The sequence below is a fragment of the Urocampus carinirostris genome, chromosome 9, assembly GCF_059441175.1.
Source record: "Urocampus carinirostris isolate Australia breed hairy pipefish chromosome 9, RoL_Ucar_1.0, whole genome shotgun sequence".
Classification (NCBI taxonomy): domain Eukaryota; kingdom Metazoa; phylum Chordata; class Actinopteri; order Syngnathiformes; family Syngnathidae; genus Urocampus; species Urocampus carinirostris.
In genome coordinates this window covers 19,079,430-19,093,310 of record NC_142357.1, presented here as the reverse complement: position 1 = coordinate 19,093,310, position 13,881 = coordinate 19,079,430, and the positions used below count along the sequence as shown (strand labels likewise).

The window sequence follows — 13,881 nt, the reverse complement described above, 5'->3', positions numbered from 1 at the left end:
TTATCTCCAGACAGAAGAGCAGTTTCAGCGACAGACTGAAGAGATCTTTTCTTCCTCATGCCATGAGGCTCTTTAACTCTACCCGGCAGAGTAAAAGCCCACAGTAAACCACACCACCTACATTGCATATTACCGAATCTTATTGCAATATGTATTCTGTGTAGCACTATTTAGTTATTCTATATAACACGCTACAGTGGGCATTTGCACGTCACACTGGGTATTTGTATATTGTATTCTTTTTGCTTTATTATTGTATTGTTCTCAGCTCAGGGATGCTGCTGGAAATGTGAATTTCCCTTCGGGGATGAATAAAGTATCTATCTATCTATCTATCTATCTATCTATCTATCTATCTATCTATCTATCTATCTATCTATCTATCTATCTATCTATCTATCTATCTATCTATCTATCTATCTATTTAGATGGACCAATAACTATCTTAAAAACATTTAAAATACATAAAAACTGCTCACTGTTTTTGCTGCACCGGCATTATTCAAAGTTTTCATTCGCATTATCAGCCCGCCTTTCTAAACACCAGCACGCAGGAGTGAATTAATGTCAGGATCCAAGTGTGGGAGGTACTTGGAAGTTGTAAATCTCTCCGCTGGTGAGCTGTACACGCACTTGCAGCGAAGGCGCGCACGAGCCAAGCCGCCTAGACTCGCTCCACCTCGGGCCACTCGCGTCCTCCCCACTCCGCTCCACACCTCATCACAAATAAGGCAAGACAATCGGAAGACATCCCTTTCGCCACAGGCACTCGAAGGTCCACGGAAGCGCCGCTCCCTGATGTCACGCTCCCTGCTGCCGGTCGGCTCCTCCGCGCTTGTCTCCGGTGTTTTTCCCGAATCCGCCTTCACCCCCGCCGGATCTGTCGCTGCAGCTGCAGCCGCTCGGGAGCCGGGGGAAATTTGCCTCCATCACCTGAGCTGAGCAGCAAGCTTTCGGACTTGATCCCGAAAGGAAAGATTGGCTGATCTTTCTTCTCTTTTGAAGTAAGTTGTAAAGACTTCTGTTTTATGCATGCGTGGTTTTATTTGTCAATTTTTACGTTTGGTGGAACAAATGTCGCGTCATGAAGTATACCTCAATTGGTTTGCTTGTTCTTGGAGTCTTGTTAGTTTTCAAGAAGAGATGATGAATGATGCAGGGATGTCCATCACACAACCCATTGGACGATTTAATCCGGTCTACCTTAAATTTCTGAGTAGGCTATGTGAAAAACGAGAAAGGTGTCTATCAAAAGGTCTAATTTTACAAAATACCGTAATTGCAAATGCTCTCTTTGGCTGCTAGAGGGCATTCATTGACTTGTATATCGTGGTTATTTGGTTCAGGTGTAAAACTTAATTCACTTGACTGTTAAACCAGTGAACACATTTACTCAATTGATGAGTCTGTATTATTTAGAGCCTGCTAGTTGAAAAAAAAATTGAAAATTAAATGTTCATGGTGGGAGAACTTTTTGAGGTCTTAGGAAACGTGACTCTTTTGAAGTTGAAAATGTATTGCTTGACACTCGTGATTATTGAGATATATTTAGCGCCAGCTATTGGTAAAAACAAGAAATATACATTAAAAAAACATTGGTTTAATTAATAAGCAAAAATACATGAACTATGGTTGGTTGGTTGGTTGATAGGATCCCTTAACCACCAGGGTATTAGGGCCACCATTTCCTGTGGTGTGTCTTAGGCAAGTACAGCTTGGTGGTGCCCATCCCTCTCCAGGCCAACATATGTTGTCACCCGATCTGGAACCAGCGACCTTTCGCGTGTTAAGCACTACGGGAACACAAATGTATTCACATCAACAGATACACAAAGAAAAAATAAGATGAAAAGAATGTTGGGATAGATAGGATATATAAATAGATACATTACTGTTTCTATGAAATGTAACATAAATTTGGCAAAAGTACCGTATATTCTGCACTATAAGGTGCACCGGGTTATAGGGCGCACCCCCAAAAAATAGTTTTTGGTCCTATATTTCCCATACATAAGGCGCACCGGATTATAAGGCGCTACAATAGGAACGTCGACAAAACAGTCAGATAGTTCAGTCAAACTTATTACCCCCTTAACAATCTCGAAAGCTTGCAAAGAAGCAAATACGTGTCACAGACACGTGCGGATGCGGTGTCCGTACAATGTCACCAAACAAACATTTCTTAGTTTCCATTTTATTTTTTGCTGGCAACTGTGTGGACAGCAAAGTAAGAATTTTATTGTGAAGGGAAACAGGGTTCTTTACTGTGCATATGACAATAAACACTTTGAATTGAATTTAGTTTAAAAATAGACTCATCACAGAAACATCAAGATCATTCTAAAACAAGATACCGGGAAAATATAAATCCGCATAGCTCACCTAAGTTCTCTTGCAGCCTTCACGTTCATTAATGATACGTAACCATGGTCTTCCTGCAACCGTGAGGTAGTAAATCCAGGACAGTAAAATATTTACAAATACAGTATATTAAAAAATGTTTTCTCTATGCCGTAGTGCAACCCAACCAACATGTGATTCACATTCATCTTTTTTGGCCAATTGCAGGCTTTGTTTCGCCCCTTTAGCTTATGCGAGCCTGTAAATGATAAAAATGATCCGCCCCCTTTACCTCCGAATAACTTCAGCCAATAGTGACTGATTCAAATGATGATTGACACATTGGTTAGGAAATGAAACGCCGGTATATAAATCCCAGCATACACCGCGGACGACTTCGCCTTCGGGGGAAAATCTAGCTTGCTTAAGTTGCAAGACTTTGCGACTTAATATTGATCCATATATAAGGCGCACTGTATTATAAGGCGCATGGTCAGCTTTTGAAAAAAGGCTTTTAGGTGCGCCTTATAGTGCGGAAAATACGGTAGTTTGATTGTGAGTTCCAGATTACTTTTAATGGTTGTAGAACTGTACGAAATGTAAAAATAATTCCCAACTGTCATTTAATTGTGCCAAATACTCTGTATTTACTTTAGTGCCAGTTGTCATTTGATGCATTGAATCTAAACCACTGATTCTGTTGAGCATATTTTAGGCTATATGAAGGGTATTCCAGTTTTCAGGGACTCGAGTAGACATATTGAGTCAACTATGACGTTTGCAGTAAGTGGGTGTCTTTGAGGCCGGCGCTAATCTAAATTAAGATTGTGAAGGCTTGGAAGACGTCCGAACTCCTCCGAGTGCCGTTCTCCTTTGTTTAAATGGTTCTTCTTATTTTCTGCTTCGACAAGGGACTGCCTGCCTTCCAGGGAATGCTTTTTACTACTACATAATAGGACGCAACACAGTTTTGGCTTTTTCAGAGAGTCTTTATTTCCTGCGGGAATTGCATGAATTGCTGTCCCAGGCCGTGGGTCACCCACCACGCTATTATAGGGAGTCGGTTGGTTGTCTTGCGATAAAAGGCACACTATAGCTCAAGAAGGTGAGTACAGCCTTCATATTTTTGATAGTGTTTCTGTTTTTTATCGCTGAATGAACTACATCTTTTCTTTAAATGAAGTTCTTGGTACTTGTAGTACCACAACATCTGTCATTCGAGTCTCAACCCCTGGAAACAAATGTAAATACAACTTTAGTGAAAACATTAAAGGTGTTGTCCGCAGTTTTGAAAGTTTGTTACTCTTTTCTCGTTTAAAGTCATGATCACAGCTCATTCATCAAGTACGTGCCTTTCTTAGACACGCTCGAATAACCTCTTCTTTTTTCATATTTTTGGGGGTTTATGTTAACGTTTGGACTGCATTTGAAACAGCCCTCTTCTTACTTTCACCATTTTCAGGCTAACAGAATACGTGTGAATGAGCATAAAATCACTCTCCCCTCTTTGCTGCTTCCTCATGTGATGCGAGTCCTCAACACCTCTATGAGTAAGATAAAAGCAGATAAGCGTGCTGGGAAAAAAAAGGCTCTCTGAACTCCTTTGGGCATTGTTAAAGCATACTTATTAGAGAAAGTTTTCTACTTTCATCTTTTTAAGGTCACCTCAAATAACGCCCTCCACATTTATGGTCAAGAATATAATGATACATATATACCCAATGATTTTTATATATACTATTGGTGGACATGTATAATTACCACAAAATGTCATAAATCATAATCACCATATATCACAACGTAATTTTAATTATTATTACTATTATTATCTTTACCTTTATGAATTCACACCAATGTTCTATGTGGTGCTAGAACTCAGCAATCAAAATGAAATACGTTTTTCTAATTAGTTGACTACATAATTTATAGATTATTTGAATACTCCAAAAATTGTTTGTTGAATTTATGTGAAGTATTAGTATAACGCCAGTATCGCATCATGCGTTAAAAATATCCTCAGATGTTTTCTGTAAAATGCGAAAAAAAAACCCCAACAACACGATTTTAGGATTTAATTTTTAAAAAATCCCGCCTGACTCGGGCCTGCGGGTATTGAAGCCTGAACCGGCCCGAGCCTGACCAATTAACTTGATTTGAGAGATCAAGCCTGAAGCAAACCCAAATTTTTATATTTTGTTAGTGAGGACTGTAAGGAGGAGAGGTGTTTTTGGGTTGGGCACACGCCAGTCTCGGGCTTAAGATCTTACCTCTACCCTCTGGCCTCCTTTGCTACTAGGTAATTTTCCGGGCTACAGCTCCACTTCAGACTTAGCATAGTCAATACCATCTGTATTTATTGCAAGCATCTTCATTTAGACGCATATATATGTTAAAATCTCTCAGTTTGTACACTATAAAACGAGGAACAAAACCGGCTGTTTTTGTGTGGACGTGTCGAGAGTGTAAACATTACTGCTAACAATTCGCACTTCAGAATTTATCTAACTGAGTCACATGAAAATGGGAATGACAATTGGCAAATTTAACTTGATTCTGCATAGTTTCGAACGGGTGTACACACCTTTGTTGCTTATATTTAGAAAAAAATAGTTTTGAGAGTATTTTGTTAGGTAAAATGTATTTTGACTTTTTTGCACATCAGCAATTTGAATTTTCAATGAAACGTTCACCAATAAGTGAGATATCAAGGATATAGTTTACTATTTATTTCTGGTTATGAAAACTTGCTTTAGGGAATATTTATTTTGCTCAGAATCTAATTCGGTGTTTACCGTTTTTGCCAGCAAGTGGTGGTAACGTTTTTCTATAATAGCCTCTTTTTGTCTCTAGTATCATTCACAAAATCATACAGTAAGCAATACTCTAAACATATGGTATTTAAGCTTAAAATGTTCTATTTTGCCAACTGTGACTCTAGAATTGTGTACTATCCATGCAATAACGAAATTGTGAATATGCTTGATTGCTGTTAAGATTGTCGAGAAGGGTTGTTTGCTGTTATTAGTGTCAATAAATTTGTTCAAACCAAAAAAATACAATCATGGAGCTTACAGCCCAGTCTTGGTTAAACTTGTGATTGAATCACAGGTTTCAATGCGGGCGCACGCGCCTTATACATGGGTGCGGCTTGTACATGGGTGCGGCTTGTACATGGGTGCGGCTTGTGTAAGAACAAAAGTAGCAGATCACCTAAAAAATGGTGGGTGTCAAGTGCGCTCTATAGTCCGGAATCTACGGTAATCTTTCAATTACAAATGAAAGCTTTGGGGTTTCAAATCTTTATTTTACAGCTGGAGAGTCTGGTCACTTCCTGTGAATGAATTGTGGGTATTTCTTTGTGTTGGCAGAGTCAGTGGTTGGAAAAGGTTAGGAGAAATGTATTCGTGCCAGTATAGTTCCTCTACATCTGTCTCTCTAATATGAGGAGTCGTAAAAGCGTTATCATCAAGGATCAGACGCCTACTCTTCCGTGCTTCTTTCATCTTCCTGCCAATGAAGGCCTTTCAAAAACACCAAATTGTCCAAGAAGGATAAAAGAAACTGTACAATCGCTCCAAGCTGGTATCTTTCGCTCTCCTCATTGTTATCTTTTGAAATAACTTAATGTCCGGTGTTGTCCCCGAGAGATTGTTTCCCCAGCGTCGTTTGATGTGGCTCGCCAGGAAGGGCAACGTCTCAGTTTTTCTGCGTTATGATGAGGATTGCGTTGCTGTTCTTTAGGAGCCACTTATGTCTGCAAACTGTTGTGAAGAGTAATTGTAAAAGACGTTAAAAGGATTAGTGCAATGTCTCATTGTGTTTGCCTGCTTCTGTCGACATGCCTGCTGGTTCTCGGGAGCCTTATTTTAGACAAACAAAAAACAGGAGGCTTACACAATAAAACCCTGCTTTTGTGTTTGTAAACACTCGAGCAATGATTCATTAGCTTGGTTGAAATGCTTATTTTGATATTTGAAATTTAATGAAATGGGGCAAGGTGAGATTATTTCATTCAAATCCCTGTTTTATATTGCATGATCTGTTTCATGTGGGGTAGCAACCGAAAAAAATAGCCTGGAGAGGGGTGGGCACTGCCAAGGTGTACTCAACACACACAGGACTTGGTGCCCCGACGACCCAGGCGGTTAAAGCAGTTTTTCTCGTCTGGTGAATCGTGACCAAAAAGTGGATAGAAGTGGGTTGCAGGCTAAGAAAACAAAAATAACTAAGATATAATTACACTCTTTGATAATAGATGGTGATAATGCATTGTTAATGCGAGTTGACATCTTCCATTTCAGACCACAGATAAAGACCTGTAAAGTTTGGTCACACATATTGAGCATTGACAAACCAAGGTACTACGTTTGTTGCAGCTAATGGGACCATAAACCTTTGCGATATGTGAAAATCTAACAAGTAGCCCCCCCTCAATTTTTAACAGGCGCTTTGCCACGGGAATAGACAGCCGGAGACAATGGATAACGGCTACTTGAGAGCTGTTCATTTTTGGTGGAAATAGCTTCCATGGAAAGAAAAAATCACCAATGACAGATGTTTGCTCTTTCGGCCCTTTTAGTAGTAATATTCGATTGTGGATAATGGATCATGGGCACAATCATTGATTTGGTTTAAGGCCAAAACACCATGCTTTTCATCAAAAGTGTCTTGTGCTGGTCCCCGCTTGCAGCAATATGGGATTGGGGATAATGTATCATGGCCACTCAAGTGTAATTCATTTTAAATGGAAATACTGCAGTCACGGCAAAAAAGAAGCTGCAATGCTCGCCGCAATACGCGGTTAGAGATAATGGATCGCGGCCCCAAGAGTGCACTTAGATTTTTGCTGGATAGAACAGCATAGTCTAAAATATGATACGTCTGCAATACATGATAAAAAAGATAGCATAAAGTAATGTAATTTTTTTCTCGTTTGCATTTACCTGCACATGTTCTGTTTTATTGCCAAATTGTTTATGAGGGGACTGTTTCATCCAATTGTTTTTGAAACCCTGAAAGTATACGAAAAAGTATACGAAATCACTTTAATGAAAAGTAATCTCAAAATAACAGCCCTTTTTTTAAGCACTAAATGTGATCATTTCCATTAAAACATTTAGCGAAATAGAGGTACCTCAAATGTATTTTAATTGTATGAACTTTAATATATTCATACATAAAATTGATTAAAAAAACAAGTACGGAAAAATCTAGCGAGCTGTTTGAATATTGGCCACGAATGCGACGAAAACTTTTATTTTTTAAGGACATATGACAAGACACAGGATAGGAAAGATACAAAAATAACAACGCATATATATGAGTTGTACTTTTTAACATATATTTTATGTTAGCATTATATTAAATCATTTTCCTCTTGTGTTTCTCTCAGCCTTGTCTTGTGGGCCGAGTTAAATCTATTGGCGGGCCAGATTCACCCCGCTGGCCGTAGTTTTCCCACCCCTGTGTTAAAGGATGGATGGATTGATATTTGTTGGTGCCATTAATGCCTATTTATGTCAAAGTTCCATCTGGGCAAGTCACGAATGTGTGAAAAAAAGTTCATAGGTCCTTAATTCTGACTACTGCTTAAAGCGTCTTTGACGAGACTTGCAACATTTTGATCGCTTCTCTTTTTTTCTCTCTTGTTTTTGGAGCTTCTGTCTTTCTTTCTTAATTCAACAGCCTGAGCTGAAAATGTCATCCTGTGTTTAAATCTGCCTGAGGTCCCGTGTTACTTAGTGGTGCGTGATGAATTAGCATCCATCCCCCTGCTATAGCGACGGCCTGTATTCCTACTGTGCCATATTTAGTTGAAAGGGGAGCAACGAGAGAATGTTATAATTTTAATGACTTTTGGGAGGAAAATGTGATTTATAAGGATTTGTGGATCACCCTTTTTCTGCAACTGTCCCTAAAAATCTATTCAAAGAAAGAGACAAACTGCCAAAACTAGAGCAAGCCTGCAGCAGAAATACAGACGCATGTTAAGAATGTGCCATTCGTGGAGCACGTGAAATGCATTTTAGCATTCACAAAATTGTGCAATCCGATAACGTCTTGTCTAGACTATTTTCTTTGCGTAACTGTTGTAAATTGCTTTTTTCCTCTTCCGTGTGTTTGTTTGATTTCGTTTTGGGTTTTAAAGGTAAAAACAGTTCCTTCCAAGTTTTCATTCACATAATATTCAGAGCATAAATGAGCCACAGGAAATAGCTGTAGGAACTCACAAATGCGCAGAGTCAGGTGTTTGTCTAATCATTCTTATACAAAAAAGCCAGTCCATAAACGGATTTTATATCTATTAGAAAGTTAAACATTTAAAGGGTCACACAGTTAATTGAAGCCATATTCTACTGACAATAGTCTCTTCATCCTTGGCCATGTTTGCTCAATCTTTGCCTGAAAAAGTCATTTGTATTTTGGCAACACGTTTGAGAACATGAGTTTGCTTAATGTGATCTTCCACACTGGCATTCAAGAGCTGATCCCATCTCTTCATTAGCTGAAATTGATGTTTTCTGTCTCATTGTGTAAGAAGTCATGGATTAACATATTTGAATATTACAACATAACTCTTTAAGTGCTGATTTCTGTGTAGTCGTTTTTAAACATCAGACAAGAGTATTCATTGACTCTCGGAGAAGCTCCTCCCCTGGATTGTCACTTTGATGCTTCTAGATCACAGGTGTCAAACAGGCAGCCCGCGGGCCGGATTAGGCCCGCTAAGGGATTGAATCCGGCCCGCGAGACAACGCTGAAGGAAGCGCAAGAGAAAAACGAGCTGCAGTGAGAAATATGTCCACTTGATTTCGCCAAAGCCAGGCGCTTCTCACAGTGACACTGTACTGTATTTCTTTCTTTCTTTCTCTCTCTTTCTCCCTCTCTCTCTCTCTCTTTTCCTCCATTTTTCTCTCACTTTCTATCCCTCTCTCTTCCACTCGCTCTGTCTCTCTTTTTCTTTCTTTCGTTCGTTCCTTTTTGTCTCGTTCTCTATCTGTGTCTTTTTACCTTCTTTTGCTCTCTCTTCAATTTTTCCTTTTCTTTGTATTTTCTCTCTCTCTCTCTTGTGTCCCCTTCCTCTTTCTCCCCTTCTCTCTTTCATTACTTTCCTCTTTCTCTCTCTCTATTTCCATTTAGATTTCTTTTTCTCTCTCTTTCTTTCTCCCTCTCTCACTATTTGTCTTTTTATCTCTTTTGTTTCTCTCTTTCTTTCTCTCTTGCTTTCTCCCACCCTGTCTCTTTTTCTCTCCCTCTTTCTCTCTTTTTCTTTCTCCTCAATCTACTAGTCTTTCTTTCTTTGTTTCTTTCTTTCTCTCCATTGTTCCTTTTCATGCCTTTTTTCTTTCTTTCTTTCGTTCTTTCTTTGTTTCTTTCTTTCTCTCCATCTCTCCTTTTCATTCTTCCTTTTTTCTTTCTTTTGTTATTTCATTCTTTATTTCCCACATCTTTCCTTTTCATTCTTCTTTTATTCTTTTTTACTTTCTTTCCGTCCATCTCTCCATTTCATTCTTCCATCCCCATTAGTCCGGCCCCCGACAGAATGTTTGTTCTATCGTGTGGCCCCCGAGTTAAAATGAGTTTGACACCCCTGCTCTAGATGTTGTGAAAGTAATATTTTATATCAACTGTGTGTTTAAAAAATCCCAAAAAGCAAAACATAACCCCATCCATCCCCTCCACTCCTCAATCCATCAATTGACTGTATACTTTTATATAAGGTCTCTTTTGGCGGATGTTATTTGCATTACCAGGGCCTGAGATTTCATTTGTCCAAGTAACATTTGTTTAAAGTGGATATTATTGTAATTACAAGTAATATGTAGCGTTCCCAGGGGAGTTATGGCAGCGGCAAGGCATAGCCAGATAATGATGCTAATTTGCCTGCCTCTTGGAACCAGCGTCTTAGCACTAAGAGCATTTTGTTTCTTTTTATCGCTCACAATGATAGATATGTTGGCTATTCTTGCGAAATATATCATAATTTTTCTTTGTTTTAATTGTCCACGCTGCCTATTTGCATTAGAAATGCAGGACTGTGAATTTCCGTCAAAGAAAGTAATTTGAATGAAGACAAACGATATTCAAATGACTGGCTTTCAAAATGTAGCTTGTGTGCCTTTTAACTGATCATGAAGCCCTCATTAAACATTTGCAAAAATTAGCACTATGTGATAGTTGATGTTTTGATGAGAGTGATGGTTGTATAAATCATATTATATTCCGTGTTAAGAAAAAAAAGGCTGTGAGATTAAATCACAAAAGTGCAGAATTAATTATTGTATATTGTGATTTTTATTTTTTGCCTACTGTGAAAACATATCTATTCTAAAACATGCTGTGCCTTTAAGAGACATTTTGATGTCACTGTGTTTTCTGTGTGCATGTGCATGTTTCAGTCTCGCAGAAGTCGTGATACGAGTGTCTCAGATTCTCTGCTTTAACCAATTTGTTGTGTGTAATTGACTATGATGCTAATTCTCCATCTCATAGTTCTTTGTGAATTATGTAAAAGTAATTTCTACTTTTACTTAGTTTACTGCGCCACTTTGTACTTGTATTTACTTCGCCTTTGTGGTCAATGTCTATCAAAATGTCTTTGGAAACATCCATTTTCTTGACCGCTTAGCCTCAGTAGGGTCGCCCATCCCAGCTATCATCGTACAGTGGGCAGGGGATACCCTGAACTGGTTGCCAGCCAGTCACTGGGCACACAGAGAAAGACAACTCACTTGCTCATTCACACCTAGGGACAATTTTAACTGGCCAATTAACCTGGCATGCATGTTTTTGGAATGTGGGGGAAACCGGAGTGCCCGCAGGAAACCCACGCAAGCACAGGTAGACCATGCAAACTCCAAACAGGAAGGTTTAATCCCATGACCTCAGAACTGTGCCACACAACTGCGCTGATGTGCTGCCCCTTTGGAAACATAATTAGGCCTTGTTGTTGTCTGTAAACAATCTTTCTACCCCTGATACATTATTTTTTTCACATTACTAACGCTAATCTTGGGTTTTTGCTCAGAAATATGATTTACTGGATCTCATGGTAATATATATTTTCTTACATATGGACAATTACATAGGCGGACACACATACACATTTGAAATGTGCTGCATCTCAGTAGAATCGTAAAAATAAATAACGAGACTTGCGAGATAAGAGTGTACATTTAATAGTGTAGTGTACGTTTTTTGCCGATTGAAACAGAACATCAGTCTGGAAGTCAAGTCATGTTTATCTGTATAGCCCTTAATCACAAATAGTCTCAAAGGGCTGCATAGACCACAGATTCTTGCAAACCACAGACTATTATTACACCATGGCCTGATCTAAAACCTACATGAGGGCAAGAAAAAACTCAAAAACCTCAACATGAGGAAAATGAAGAAACCTTGAGAAGGGACCGCACATGAGGTAATGATGACCAGGCTGCAATGGATGTTGCAATAACAAAAAATACACATATATTGTCAACATAAAATATAGGTTATTCATATGCTATAGAATATAAGTGTGGTTTAAGCCTAGATTTAAACAGTTCCACTTAGATTGCAGATCAAATCTCAGGGGGAAGAGCATTCCATAGCACCGGGTCCTGAATGGAGAACGCTCTCAAACCTGCGGATCTCTTCTTGGCTCTTGGGATCACTAGTGGACCAGCATTTTCAGAGCGAAGGCTCCGGACCGGAACATAGAGCGAAATTAAATCTGAAAGATATGAGGGATCAAGTCTATGCAAGTTTATTTTCACTTGAATCCCATACACCCCATAACAAATAACAGTTGAGGGGGTAAATACATTATTTATTTATTATACTTGACTTTTGCACATTTTAGACTCAGGGTTTCCAGGAATGTGATCATAATAATTTTAGGTTTTCTGCACTGCACTCTCCCAAAACAATCTAAAAAAAACCCCATCTCCATCTCTAAATACATAGCAATGACAGTAAATACATCGAATATGGAGATTGGTTAGTGTAATTGGTTTCTTGCGCCTTCTGCAATGTATTTAGTGGCTGCTGGGGAAAAATATAATTCAGAAAAGCAACACACTCAAAGAAGAGTTTCCCAAATTACCATAACTTCCAGACTAGAAGATGCACCAAAGAACGTCAAATTGGCAAGAAATTTGTAAGTGCACCTTATAACCCAGTCCGCCTTCTATACTGTAGAATACGATACATTACCGTATTCAAGCAGAGATTTTTCAACGATTAATCAATTTTTATAATATGTTGCGTTCTATAGTGCGGAAAATACGAGAGTCATTAATTTTTCCGGGATGAAAAAAAAGCATTTTCTGTAATTGTAGGCTGACTCTACATGTATTCTTCCACTTTTATTTTCATATGGCTCTTATTTTCAGGACCAGAACAAGAAGAGGACCCAGATGCGTAACATTTACTCACAAGTTTATTGAGATATAGAGGAAAAACATACGCCAGCGATCCGGTGCTCGCTGGACGAGGGAAGCAAGCCGCTCACGGGATCGTAGCGTGTTCGTAAGGTGGAAGTGGGTCTCCCGGAGCGGGAGATCATAGCATGGTCAAGCGGGGAAAACTTGTCGATAGCCGGAGCAGGGGATCAGAACATGGTCCGTGGTCAAAAACGGGTTGTTAGCCGGAACGGTAAATCAGAACGTGTTCAGTGGTCAAAAACGGGGCGAATCTAGAGACAAACGGGGAATCAGGAACAGCAGAGCGGTATACGGATGAAAAAACGTATCATTCACGAAAAAACGAGTCAAAGTGCTTGCTTTGCGTAAACAGAGGTTCGCTGAAAGACTGACAAAGGGTGAGTGAGAGCGCTGAGCTTTAATAGGAGGGAGAACAAATCAGGTAACCAGCAGCAGCTGGCTCCAAACAAGCGGGCAAATGAGTGCAATGAGTAATCATGACACTTATAGACTCTGATTATTCAGGTATAAAGCCAAAAAGTTCGAGTAACAGCAGTCTTTTTTCTAAACTAAAATATGTACAGTAGATTACAAGCTGCTACTTTTTTCCTACATTTAAACCGTGTGTTTTTTTGATACGGTGCGCCTTGTTCGCGAGCCGGATTGTCGCAAAGGTGTCGACGTGTGTGTTAGTACACTAGGTTTTACGGTATACTACTGTATTTGTGCAATGATTGATCAATCGATCAATGCAACGGGAATCAAACTGGGTGAGAGAGCTGACACTTAATCACTAGAGACTTAATTACTAAACCACCAGTGATACAGATGACAAATGAAAATGCATTAGATTTTTATCTCATTATCACACTATTTTAATTCATGTTGCCAGAAACAAATATAAGAGAATGGAGAAAATTGAAAGTCGTCCTGAAATATATAAATAAATGCAAAGGCCAATTCATCACCAGATACACCAAAGTGTTGTTTTCCTCGTCCTGCTTTTTTGCATCTATTCATATATTTCAGAACGCCTTTCTGTTTCCTCAATTCTCTAACATACATTTCTGGCATTGAGTAAAAAGAGTGTGACAATGAGGTAAAACTTAATGTCTTTTAATATGTCATTGTATCA

The 13,881-nt window shown here is 39.0% G+C and overlaps 1 protein-coding gene across 1 annotated transcript in view; it reads left to right on the top strand.

Annotated features, from left to right (window-relative positions):
- The first annotated feature begins 665 nt into the window (after positions 1–665).
- drp2 (dystrophin related protein 2) overlaps positions 666–13,881 on the top strand; it is a 290,040-nt gene continuing 276,824 nt past the window's right edge. Inside the window, exon 1 of the mRNA XM_088344789.1 lies at positions 666–1,004. The gene's annotated coding sequence lies outside the window, so the exon portion shown is untranslated. The remainder of the gene's footprint in view (positions 1,005–13,881) is intronic.